The sequence below is a fragment of the Ranitomeya imitator genome, chromosome 4 (assembly GCF_032444005.1).
Source record: "Ranitomeya imitator isolate aRanImi1 chromosome 4, aRanImi1.pri, whole genome shotgun sequence".
NCBI lineage: Eukaryota > Metazoa > Chordata > Amphibia > Anura > Dendrobatidae > Ranitomeya > Ranitomeya imitator.
In genome coordinates, this window is record NC_091285.1 from 80937821 (window position 1) to 80950380 (window position 12560).

Genomic DNA, 12560 nt, shown 5'->3' on the forward strand with positions numbered 1-12560 from the left:
CTCAATATTATAATGCATCCCATAGTCTTCCATATTGTATAATACACTCTCCATAGTCCTCCATATTGTATAATACAATTCCCATAGTGCTCAGTAGGGTTGAGCGAAACGGGTCGAACATTTTCAAAAGTCGCCGACTTTTGGCTAAGTCGGGGTTTCATGAAACCCGATCCGACCCCTGTGCGGGGTCGGCCATGCGGTACGCGACTTTCGCGCCAAAGTCGCGTTTCAATGACGCGAAAAGCGCCATTTCTCAGCCAATGAAGGTAAACGCAGAGTGTGGGCAGCGTGATGACATAGGTCCTGGTCCCCACCATCTTAGAGAAGGGCATTGCAGTGATTGGCTTGCTGTCTGCGACGTCACAGGGGCTATAAAGAGGCGTTCCCGCCGACCGCCATCTTACTGCTGCTGATCTGAGCTTAGGGAGAGGTTGCTGCCGCTTTGTCAGAAGCAGGGATAGCGTTAGGCAGGGTCCATTAACCACAAAACCGCTTGTGCTGCAGCGATTTGCACTGTCCAACACCACCCTCGGTGTGCAGGGACAGTGGAATTTTTTTTTTTTTTTTTTTTCCCCTCAGCGCTGTAGCTCATTGGGCTGCCCTAGAAGGCTCCCTGATAGCTGCATTGCTGTGTGTACGCCGCTGTGCAAACCAACTGCTTTTTTCAAAGCACAAATCCTCTTGTTCCTTCCTTTCTGCACAGCTATCTTTTTTGTTTGTCCACACTTTTTATTTCATTTGTGCATCAGTCCACTCCTTATTGCTGCCTGCCATACCTGGCTGAGATTACTGCAGGCAGGGAGATAGTAGCTGCCTGCCATACCTGGCTGAGATTACTGCAGGCAGGGAGATAGTAATTGTAGGACATTCCCTGTTTTTTTTTTTTTTTTTTTTTTGGTGGGAGATTAAGATTGGCAATTTGGCATTTCTGCTAGAGTGCCATCCCTGTGTGTGCCATCTCTCTCACATAGTGGGCCATAGAAAGCCTTTTCATTTTTCTGTATTTTTTTTTGTGGGGTGTATAAATTCTCCCTGATAAAAATACAGTGGGAGATTAATATTGGCCTTTGGGCTTGTGTGCCAGTCCTGAGTGTGCCATCTCTCTCACAAATAGTGGGCCATAGAAAGCCTATTTATTTTTTTTTTTGGTTTTATAAATTCTCCCTGAAAAAAAGGGAGATTAATATTGGCCTCTGGGCTTGTGTGCCAGTCCTGAGCGTGCCATCTGTGCCAGCCCTGAGCGTGCCATCTCTCTCACAAATAGTGGGCCATAGAAAGCCTATTTAATTTTTTTTTTTGTTTTATAAATTTTCCCTGAAAAAAGGGAGATTAATATTGGCCTCTGGGCTTGTGTGCCAGTTGTGAGCGTGCCATCTGTGCCAGTCCTGAGCGTGCCATCTCTCTCACAAATAGTGGGCCATAGAAAGCCTATTTAAATATTTTTTTGGTTTTATAAATTCTCCCAGAAAAAAAGGGAGATTAATATTGGCCTCTGGGCTTGTGTGCCAGTCCTGAGCGTGCCATCTGTGCCAGCCAGCCCTGAGCGTGCCATCTCTCTCACAAATAGTGGGCCATAGAAAGCCTATTTAATTTTTTTTTTTGTTTTATAAATTTTCCCTGAAAAAAGGGAGATTAATATTGGCCTCTGGGCTTGTGTGCCAGTTGTGAGCGTGCCATCTGTGCCAGTCCTGAGCGTGCCATCTCTCTCACAAATAGTGGGCCATAGAAAGCCTATTTAAATATTTTTTTGGTTTTATAAATTCTCCCAGAAAAAAAGGGAGATTAATATTGGCCTCTGGGCTTCTGTGCCAGTCCTGAGCGTGCCATCTGTGCCAGTCCTGAGCGTCCCATCTCTCTCACAAATAGTGGGCCATAGAAAGCCTATTTTATTTTTTTTTTGGGTTTTAGAAATTCTCCCTGAAAAAAGGGAGATTAATATTGGCCTCTGGGCTTGTGTGCCAGTTGTGAGCGTGCCATCTGTGCCAGTCCTGAGCGTGCCATCTCTCTCACAAATAGTGGGCCATAGAAAGCCTATTTAAATATTTTTTTGGTTTTATAAATTCTCCCAGAAAAAAAGGGAGATTAATATTGGCCTCTGGGCTTCTGTGCCAGTCCTGAGCGTGCCATCTGTGCCAGTCCTGAGCGTCCCATCTCTCTCACAAATAGTGGGCCATAGAAAGCCTATTTTATTTTTTTTTTGGGTTTCAGAAATTCTCCCTGGAAAAAAAAAGGGAGATTAATATTGCCCTTTGGGCTTGTGTGCCAGTACTAAGCGTTCCATCTCTCTCTCTCTCTCAGTCAGTGGGCCATAGAACGCATATTTTTGGTTTTATTTGTTTTCTAAATTCTCCCTGAAAAAATCATTTTATTTTATTTGGTTTCTAAATTCTTCCTGATAAAATCATATTTTTTTTATTATTTTTATTTCTAAAGTCTCCCTGAAAAAAAAAAAAAAAAAACAACCAAAAAAACAGTGGGAGATTAATATTGGCCTTTCTGCTTGTGTGCCAGTCTTGACTCCTGGGTGTGCCATCTCTCTCTCTCTCTCTCTCTCTCTCTCTCTCTCTCTCCAATTGTGGTCCATAGAAAGCCTATATTTTTTTTCCTTGATTTGGGTTCTAAAATCTACCAGAGAAAATAACTACATCAATCATTGGTAGAAAAATATTGGCCTCTGGGTTTGTGTGCCACTCCTGACTCCTGTGTGCGTCATCTCTCAGTCAGTGGGCCATAGAACGCCTATTTTTGGTTTTATTTGTTTTCTAAATTCTCCCTGAAAAAATTATTTTATTTTATTTGGTTTCTAAATTCTTCCTGATAAAATCATATTTTTTTTATTATTTTTTTTTCTAAAGTCTCCCTGAAAAAAAAAAAAAAAAACAGTGGGAGATTAATATTGGCCTTTCTGCTTGTGTGCCAGTCTTGACTCCTGGGTGCGTCATCTCTCAGTCAGTGGGCCATAGAACGCCTATTTTTGGTTTTATTTGTTTTATAAATTCTCCCTGAAAAAATCATTTTATTTTATTTGGTTTCTAAATTCTTCCTGATAAAATCATATTTTTTTTATTATTTTTTTTTCTAAAGTCTCCCTGAAAAAAAAAAAAAAAAAACAACCAAAAAAAACAGTGGGAGATTAATATTGGCCTTTCTGCTTGTGTGCCAGTCTTGACTCCTGGGTGCGTCATCTCTCAGTCAGTGGGCCATAGAACGCCTATTTTTGGTTTTATTTGTTTTATAAATTCTCCCTGAAAAAATCATTTTATTTTATTTGGTTTCTAAATTCTTCCTGATAAAATCATATTTTTTTTATTATTTTTTTTTCTAAAGTCTCCCTGAAAAAAAAAAAAAAAAAAACAACCAAAAAAAACAGTGGGAGATTAATATTGGCCTTTCTGCTTGTGTGCCAGTCTTGACTCCTGGGTGTGCCATCTCTCTCTCTCTCTCTCTCCAATTGTGGTCCATAGAAAGCCTACATTTTTTTTCCTTGATTTGGGTTCCAAAATCTACCAGAGAAAATAACTCCATCAATCATTGGTAGAAAAATATTGGCCTCTGGGCTTGTGTGCCACTCCTGATTCCTGTGTGCGTCATCTCTCACTCAGTGGCCCATAGAAAGCATATAGTTTGTTACATTTGTTTTCTAAATTCTCCCTGCAAAAATCTATTTTTTTTTTTTTGGGGGGTTTCTAAAGTGTTCCTGAAAAAAATAAAAATAAAAAAAAAATAATAGTGTGACATTAATATTAACATTTGTGCTTCAGTGACAGTCCTGCGTGTGGGGCATCTCTCTAATTTGCAGCCACCAAAAAAAGAGTGTGTAACATTGGGCCTGATTTTCGCTGTGGTCTCACCAACCTGTAAAGGGGTAGCTAAATCATACTGAAGTTATAGCTCACCGTGTAAGTTGTGTGACTGCAACAAATAACGTTAGTTTGGTTACGTTTTTAAAACAATGAGGAAGTCTAGTGGAAGAGGTCGTGGCCGGGGGCGTTCATTGTCAGCTGGTAATGAGGGTAGTGGTAGTGGTGGAGCATCAGGTGGTCGTGGGGGAAAAAATATTGCACCTAAGTCTGGAGCTGTGGAGCCAGGTTCGTCGTCCGGCTACACAAGGCCTCGAACGCTCCCTTTTCTGGGATTAGGAAAACCGCTTTTAAAGCCGGAGCAGCAAGAGCAAGTTTTGGCTTATCTTGCTGACTCAGCCTCTAGCTCTTTTGCCTCATCTCGTGAAACTGGTAAAAGTAAAAGCAGCGCGTCGTTAGTGGATGTTCACGGTCAGGGACAAGTCACTTCCTTGTCCTCTTCAGCAAAAACAACAACAGAGAAGAATGCAGCAGGCGACACAACGGGTTACTCCATGGAGCTCTTTACACATACCGTCCCTGGCTTAGAAAGTGAAGCAGTTAACAGTCCATGCCCATTACAAATTGAATCTGACATGGAGTGCACTGACGCACAGCCACAGCCAGACTACTATGCTGGTCCTTTGACTCAGACCACAACATTGCCCTCGCAGGGTGCTGATCAAGAATCAGACCCTGATGAGACTATGTTGCCCCATCACGAACGCTATACCACCGAACGACACGGTGACACAGACGAAGTTGCGCAGGAGGTACAAGAAGAGTTATTAGATGACCCAGTTCTTGACCCCGATTGGCAGCCATTGGGGGAACAGGGTGCAGGCGGCAGCAGTTCTGAAGCAGAGGAGGAGGAGGGGCCGCAGCAGGCATCAACATCGCCACAGGTTCCATCTGCCGGGCCCGTATCTTGCCCAAAACGCGTGGCAAAGCCAAAACCTGGTGGAGGACAGCGTGGCCATCCGGTTAAAGCTCAGTCTGCAATGCCTGAAAAGGTATCCGATGCTAGAAAGAGTGCAGTCTGGCATTTTTTTAAACAACATCCAATTGATCAGCGCAAAGTCATCTGTCAAAAATGTTCTACTTCCTTAAGCAGAGGTCAGAATCTGAAAAGTCTCAATACTAGTTGCATGCATAGACATTTAACCACCATGCATTTGAAAGCTTGGACTAACTACCAAACGTCCCTTAAGGTTGTTGCACCCTCGGCCAATGAAGCTAGTCATCAACGCAACATCCCTTCCGGCAGTGTAGGACCACCATTTAGCGCACCACCTGCTGTATCTGTGCAGGTATCTTTGCCAGGCCAAAGCAGTCAGGGTCAGGGAATCACCAGTTTCGTAGTAGGAAACACTGCATCTAGGGCACCGGCGGCAACAATACCATCTCCCACCGTCTCTCAGTCTGCCATGTCCACCGGCACCCCCGCTAGTTCCACGATCTCCAGCTCTCCAGTCCAGCTCACCCTACATGAGACTATGGTTAGAAAAAGGAAATACTTAGCCTCGCATCCGCGTACACAGGGTTTGAACGCCCACATAGCTAGACTAATCTCGTTAGAGATGATGCCCTACCGGTTAGTTGAAAGCGAAGCTTTCAAAGACCTGATGGACTACGCTGTACCACGCTACGAGCTACCCAGTCGACACTTTTTTTCCAGAAAAGCCATCCCAGCCCTCCACCAGCATGTTAAAGAGCGCATCGTCCATGCACTCAGGCAATCTGTGAGCACAAAGGTGCACCTGACAACAGATGCATGGACCAGTAGGCATGGCCAGGGACGTTACGTGTCCATCACGGCACACTGGGTAAATGTGGTGGATTCAGGGTCCACAGGGGACAGCAAGTTTGGGACAGTTCTGCCTAGCCCACGGTCTAGTAAACAGTTGTCTGTAGCCGTTCGCACCCCCTCCTCCTCCTCCTCCTCGTCCTCCTGCAGAAGCAAGAGCTCGTCCACAGACCGCAGTCGCACAAACACTCCATCCGCACCTGCCACTGTTGCACACCAGGTCTCCCATTATGGGGCAGCTACTGGCATACGTCAGCAGACTGTAATGGCTATGAAGTGTTTGGGCGACAATAGACACACCGCGGAAGTTCTGTCCGAGTTCTTGCAGCAAGAAACGCAGTCGTGGCTGGGCACTGTAGATCTTGAGGCAGGCAAGGTAGTGAGTGATAACGGAAGGAATTTCATGGCTGCCATCTCCCTTTCCCAACTGAAACACATTCCTTGCCTGGCTCACACCTTAAACCTGGTGGTGCAGTGCTTCCTGAAAAGTTATCCGGGGTTATCCGACCTGCTCCTCAAAGTGCGTGGACTTTGCGCACATATCCGCCGTTCGCCTGTACACTCCAGCCGTATGCAGACCTATCAGCGTTCTTTGAACCTTCCCCAGCATCGCCTAATCATAGACGTTGCAACAAGGTGGAACTCAACACTGCACATGCTTCAGAGACTGTGCGAACAGAGGCGGGCTGTTATGTTTTTGTGGGAGGATACACATACACGGGCAGGCAGTAGGATGGCAGACATGGAGTTGTCAGGTGTGCAGTGGTCGAAGATTCAAGACATGTGTCAAGTCCTTCAGTGTTTTGAGGAATGCACACGGCTGGTTAGTGCAGACAACGCCATAATAAGCATGAGCATCCCCCTAATGCGTCTGCTGATGCAAAGTTTGACGCACATAAAGGATCAGGCGTCTGCACCAGAGGAAGAGGAAAGCCTTGATGACAGTCAGCGATTGTCTGGTCAGGGCAGTGTACATGACGAGGTACCGGGCGAAGAGGAGGTGGAGGATGAGGAGGATGATGGGGATGAGTATATTTTTAATGAGGAAGCTTTCCCGGGGGCACGGGAAATTGGTGGCGTGGCAAGGCCGGGTTCTGGTTTTTTGAGGGACACAAGTGACGTAGATTTGCCTGCAACTGCCCCTCAACCAAGCACAACCGCAGATTTGACAACGGGAACTTTGGCCCACATGGCGGATTATGCCTTGCGTATCCTCAAAAGGGACACACGCATTACAAAAATGATGAACGATGACGATTACTGGTTGGCCTGCCTCCTTGATCCTCGCTATAAAGGCAAATTGCAAAATATTATGCCACATGAGAACTTGGAACTAATATTAGCAACAAAACAATCAACTCTTGTTGACCGTTTGCTTCTGGCATTCCCTGCACACAGCGCCCGTGATCGTTCTCACACGAGCTCCAGGGGCCAGCAGACCAGAGGTGTTAGAGGGGCAGAAATCAGAAGTGGCGTTGGACAGAGGGGTTTTCTGACCAGGTTGTGGAGTGATTTTTCTATGACCGCAGACAGGACAGGTACTGCAGCATCAATTCAAAGTGACAGGAGACAACATTTGTCCAGTATGGTTACAAACTATTTTTCATCCCTTATCGACGTTCTCCCTCAACCGTCATTCCCATTTGATTACTGGGCATCCAAATTAGACACCTGGCCAGAATTGGCAGAATATGCATTGCAGGAGCTTGCTTGCCCGGCAGCTAGTGTCCTATCAGAAAGAGTATTCAGTGCTGCAGGTTCAATACTAACAGAAAAAAGGACTCGTCTGGCTACCCAAAATGTAGATGATCTAACCTTCATTAAAATGAACCACAACTGGATTTCAAAATCTTTTGCCCCACCCTGCCCGGCTGACACCTAGCTTTCCTATGAAAAGGTCTTGCCTGTGGACTATTCTGAATGACTTTTCCAATCTCGTAATTTTCTTCACCTGATTGTCCAGCATACGACATGTTTCCACCTCACGAAATGGCCAAACTCCCCACACGGGGCCGTGCTATCGCCACTTTGCGCTTGGACCCTTGAGAGTGCTGTTTGTCTGAAGAGGTGGGTGTGGCCGCTTTTGGTCGACGGCACTGCCACTGGGTCCCTCATAGTACAATAAAGTGTCTCTGGCGGTGGTGGTGCGCACCCAACGTCAGACACACCGTTGTAATATGAGGGGCCCTGTGCCTGTACCGCCGGCCACAAGACAGTTCCCCCCCCCAGCTCAAACAGTGCTCTACCACTAGCAAAATTATCTCTCACAGCTTCACCAATGTGTAGTCTAGCCGCTGACATCCTTCAATGCCTGGCACTGACAATACCATTGTTTTGACATTTTTGTTATGTTAGGCCTTCGAAGCCTGTCTGCGGTCCCTTCTTTCTACAACTACTACACTGACCAGGCCACTGCTGGCCGTGTTACCCTGGAACCAATTTAAAAGTGCCTACAGTCAGCCCAATTTTGTTATGTTAGGCCTTCGAAGACTGTCTGCCGTCACTCCTTCCACTAGACTTCCACTGACCATACACTGCTGCCCATGTACCCCTGGAACCAATTTAAAGTGCCTACAGCCAGCCCAATTTTGTTATGTTAGGCCTTCGAAGCCTGTCTGCGGTCACTCCTTCCACTAGACTTCCACTGACCAGACCACTGCTGCCCGTGTACCCCTGGAACCAATTTAAAAGTGCCTACAGCCAGCCCAAGTTTGTTATGTTAGGCCTTGGAAGCCTGTCTGCGGTCACTCCTTCCACTAGACTTCCACTGACCAGACCACTGCTGCCCGTGTACCCCTGGAACCAATTTAAAAGTGCCTACAGCCAGCCCAAGTTTGTTATGTTAGGCCTTGGAAGCCTGTCTGCGGTCACTCCTTCCACTAGACTTCCACTGACCAGACCACTGCTGCCCGTGTACCCCTGGAACCAATTTAAAAGTGCCTACAGCCAGCCCAAGTTTGTTATGTTAGGCCTTGGAAGCCTGTCTGCGGTCACTCCTTCCACTAGACTTCCACTGACCAGACCACTGCTGCCCGTGTACCCCTGGAACCAATTTAAAAGTGCCTACAGCCAGCCCAAGTTTGTTATGTTAGGCCTTGGAAGCCTGTCTGCGGTCACTCCTTCCACTAGACTTCCACTGACCAGACCACTGCTGCCCGTGTACCCCTGGAACCAATTTAAAAGTGCCTACAGCCAGCCCAAGTTTGTTATGTTAGGCCTTGGAAGCCTGTCTGCGGTCACTCCTTCCACTAGACTTCCACTGACCAGACCACTGCTGCCCGTGTACCCCTGGAACCAATTTAAAAGTGCCTACAGCCAGCCCAAGTTTGTTATGTTAGGCCTTGGAAGCCTGTCTGCGGTCACTCCTTCCACTAGACTTCCACTGACCAGACCACTGCTGCCCGTGTACCCCTGGAACCAATTTAAAAGTGCCTACAGCCAGCCCAAGTTTGTTATGTTAGGCCTTGGAAGCCTGTCTGCGGTCACTCCTTCCACTAGACTTCCACTGACCAGACCACTGCTGCCCGTGTACCCCTGGAACCAATTTAAAAGTGCCTACAGCCAGCCCAAGTTTGTTATGTTAGGCCTTCTAAGCCTGTCTGCGGTCCATTCTTTCAACTACTACTACACTGACCAGGTCACTGCTGCCCGTGTACCCCTGGAACCAATTTAAAATTGCCTACAGCCAGCCCAATTTTTTTATTTTAGGCCTTCGATGCCTGTCTGCGGTCCATTCTTTCAACTACTACTACACTGACCAGGTCACTGCTGCCCGTGTACCCCTGGAACCAATTTAAAATTGCCTACAGCCAGCCCAATTTTTTTATTTTAGGCCTTCGATGCCTGTCTGCGGTCCATTCTTTCAACTACTACTACACTGACCAGGTCACTGCTGTCCGTGTACCCCTGGAACCAATTTAAAATTGCCTACAGCCATGTGTTATTATTTTAGGCCTTCGATGCCTGTCTGCGGTCACTCCTTCCACTAGACTTCCACTGACCAGACCACTGCTGCCCGTGTACCCCTGGAACCAATTTAAAAGTGCCTACAGCCAGCCCAAGTTTGTTATGTTAGGCCTTCGATGCCTGTCTGCGGTCACTCCTTCCACTAGGCCTCCACTGACCACACCACTGCTGCCCGTGTACCCCTGGAACCAATTTAAAATTGCCTACAGCCAGCCCAATTTTTTTATTTTAGGCCTTCGATGCCTGTCTGCGGTCCATTCTTTCAACTACTACTACACTGACCAGGGCACTGCTGGCCGTGTACCCCTGGAACCAACATCAGAAAATATAAAAATAAGTATTTTGCTTATAAAAAAGAAAATACTGGTGAGATATCAAATGCAGACATTTTAACATTAAAAACAAACACACAACTCTAATCTGGTACAGTACTAAAAATGGCCACCAGCTACAATTACTTTCTCCTGCAAGTAGTTAACTGAAAGTTTTTTTAAATTGAAAACACACATATGGCATCCACCGAGTGTTGTCCTGTCGCGTCTTCTTTATATTATTGCCGAGAAGATGCAAAATAATGAAAATAATAAAATCATTAATTACCAAAATAATAGAGAAAGTCAACACCACATTGCAAATAAACATTCATTCCAAATAAAGAAGCAGGGCGCGTCCGAGGGTGAGTATATACCTAATAAGAATATAATCACCCTCGGACGCGCAATGCTTATTTCCAACAGCCTTCCTTCCTAAGAATCAGCCCTTCCGTCGTGTAGAGAGACGTTGTGTTACACTCCAAGGTGTTCCCCAGGTTGCCTTTCCTGAGCTTCGATCTTCCGGCTCTCGTTTAGTAGTTCTTGGAAACTACTCTGCATTAGGCCTTCAAATTGGGTATGGGGTGTAGAGAGATGGTGTGTTCCACTCCAAGGTGTTCCCCAGGTTGCCTTTCCTGAGCTTCGATCTTCCGGCTCTCGTTTAGTAGTTGTTGGAAACTACGCTGCATTAGGCCTTCAAATTGGGTATGGGGTGTAGCGAGAGGGTGTGTTACACTCCAAGGTGTTCCCCAGGTTGCCTTTCCTGAGCTTCGATCTTCCGGCTCTCGTTTAGTAGTTCTTGGAAACTACACTGCATTAGGCCTTCAAATTGGGTATGGGGTGTAGAGAGAGGGTGTGTTACACTCTAAGGTGTTCCCCAGGTTTCCTTGCCATTGCTTCGGTCTTCCGACTCTCGTTTAGTAGTTGTAGAAAAGTACACTGCATTAGGCCATACAAAATGGGTATGGGGTGGAGAGAGATGGTGTGTTACACTCCAAGGTGTTCCCCAGGTTGCCTTTCCTGAGCTTCTATCTTCAGGCTCTCATTAAATTGTGGTTAAATGGAACAACTGCATTTGGCGTACTAGTTGGTTTGGGGCCTACTATCGGTGTCTGCCACTCCTTGCTGTTCTCCTCCACTGAACAAAGCTGTGCCGCCTGTTTACTACGGTTGCCAATTTTGAACTGCATTTCGACTACTTACTGATTTGGCCCTACTCTCTGTGTCAGCCTCTCATTCCAGTTGTCCTCCACTGCAATGCCCCCTGGTTATTCCTGTGTTACCAATTTTGAACTGCATTTAGCCCACTTTCTTCTTTGGGCCTATATCTGTGTTTCCACTTCATCGTGCCCATTGCCCAGCCAGTGATAGATGAGTCTGCTGGTACATTGACCCATAACGCAACATTCCCCGTGCACGCTACACAACAACATTGTGACCCTGCTGAAAGTCAGGTTGCTCTTCCCGCATACCATACCACCTTACACGGGGACAAAGAGGAAGGTGCAGATGAAAGTGCAGGTTCCTTCATCAGGTGGGGGGAGGAATACTAGTTGGCGACGTCACTGGCACAGGGCCTCTCATAGTACGCAAAAGTGTTGCTGCCGGTGGGAGGCGCCCCCGCCGTGCAAACACACCGCTGTACTTTGAGGGGCCCTGTGCCAGTGCCAATGCCAACGAGTGGGCCCCCCCTGCTTGCTCAGGTTCACAGCACTTGCAAAGTTGAAATACTTACCTCTCCCTGCTCCACTGCCGTGACGTGGTCCAGATTTCCTGGGCCCACTAATTACTTGAACCAGCCCTACCCCCCACAACTTTAGCCAAATGACCCCCAATTTCAAATGCCTTCCAATTATTATAAGGTAAATTACGCTTGACAAGCTTCATTAAGAAGAATGGATGGTTTTGACATTAAAATGGCCACTCTAGGTGTTTTCCTGGCCCCCACTCACTGCCGACTATGCTGCCCCATTGACTTGCATTGGGTTTCGTGTTTCGGTCGATCCCGACTTTACGTCATAATCGGCCGATTTCACTCGACCCGACTTTGGACATAGTCGGGTTTCGCAAAACCCGGCTCGACTCTAAAAAGGTCAAGGTCGCTCAACTCTAGTGCTCAGTATAATATAATGCATCCCAAAGTCCTCCATATTGTATAATACACCCCATAGTCCTCCATATAATATAATGTACTCCCCATAGTATAATGCACTCCAAAGTCCTTCATACAGTATAATGTATCAACCATAGTCCTCCATACAGTATAATGTACTCCTCATAGTCCTTGATATAGTTTAATACAGCCCCCATATAGTACACAGTATAATACACTTGCCATAGTCCTTAGTAAAGTATAATTCGGCCCCCATATACTGCATACAGTATAATACACAACCTATAATCATTGATAAAGTATAATGCAACCATCATATACTATACTGCAGTCCCCATATAGAATAATGCAGCCTCCATATAGTATAAAGCAGCCCCCATAAAGTATAATGCAGCCCCCACAGAGTATTATGCAGCCCCCATAGAATATAATACAGCTCCATAGAGAATAATGCAGGCCCCATAGAGTATAAAGCAGCCCTATATAGTGTAATGCAGCTCCATAGATTATTACATAGCCCTATA